This window comes from Neopelma chrysocephalum, unplaced genomic scaffold (assembly GCF_003984885.1).
Source record: "Neopelma chrysocephalum unplaced genomic scaffold, ASM398488v2 Primary Assembly neopelma1_121336, whole genome shotgun sequence".
Taxonomy (NCBI): Eukaryota; Metazoa; Chordata; class Aves; order Passeriformes; family Pipridae; genus Neopelma; species Neopelma chrysocephalum.
In genome coordinates, this window is record NW_020929696.1 from 1808 (window position 1) to 2821 (window position 1014).

Below are 1014 nucleotides of genomic sequence, written 5' to 3' on the forward strand. Positions count from 1 at the left end.
GGGGGGGGGCGGAGGAGGGGGACGGTGGGGGCGCGGTGCCGGCCGGGCTCGTGCGGGCGGGCCGGGGGGCGGTGCCGGCAGGACGCGCGCGAAATCTTCGCCCGCCGTTTCTGCACGCGGCGCCTGGTGCCGCGCTCGCTCCCCGTGCCCCTCGGCCCCGTGCGCGCGCACACCACCGCCCAGCTCGCGACGCCATGATGCAAAAGCTGCTGGCATTCCGTGCCCCGTTCCTCCCTCCCGCCGTCCGCGCTCCCCCGCCCCCCCACGCCACTCCGGGACTCCCGGGGCTTGTTGCCTCCAGGGGAACTGGACCTGGACGTTTTGGATTCTTGCTTAGATTCTTGGAGAGTTTCATCCAAACTGGTTATTTGGTGTTGCAGCACCATCAAAATCAGTCTCCAGGCAATTAGTGCTTCGGCTGCATTTTTTTCCCCTCTCTCCTTTTGTTTCCATATATGGTGTCCAATTTTTTCCCAGTCTTGTATTTTCAAATCGTCCGAGACCACTTCGCCGCGGTTTTCTAGCCATTTTGCAAGCGATTTTGCCGACTTTTTATCTAAGGGGTGTCCATGTTCAATAATAAAGTCTTTTAGCTTGCTGTATACAAATTTTTGAGGGGTTGATAGCCAGAGGCCCATTGCGAAATTACTTAGGCTTCTGTTAGTCTGTAGTTGGTTTTAAAGTTGTTTTTGTGAGGGTGGGAGATGGGACTAGAGGTTTTCCCGGTGCTCACCTTTCTCGGTGCGGTGGCCGTCTTGCCGTGATCTGGGGTTCAGCCGAGAAGGAGCAGCGGGATGAAAACGCTTCTCTCCGCGTCATCTGAGCCCTTGTGGTGTGTGGGAGATTTTCTTAAGGTAAAAACCTGTACCTTTGCCCCACGTTTTGCGGCGCCCGGCTAGCTCAGTCGGTAGAGCATGAGACTCTTAATCTCAGGGTCGTGGGTTCGTGCCCCACGTTGGGCGCCATTTGCCGCTGTCCGAAGAGGGGTTGGGACACGAGGAAGGGTGCAAGTAG

The 1014-nt window shown here is 57.6% G+C and overlaps 1 non-coding gene across 1 annotated transcript; it reads left to right on the forward strand.

Annotated features, from left to right (window-relative positions):
- The first annotated feature begins 889 nt into the window (after nucleotides 1-889).
- On the forward strand, nucleotides 890-962 carry TRNAK-CUU. Its single transcript has one exon. It is a non-coding gene; the product is annotated as a tRNA-Lys (tRNA).
- Nucleotides 963-1014: the final 52 nt, after the last annotated feature.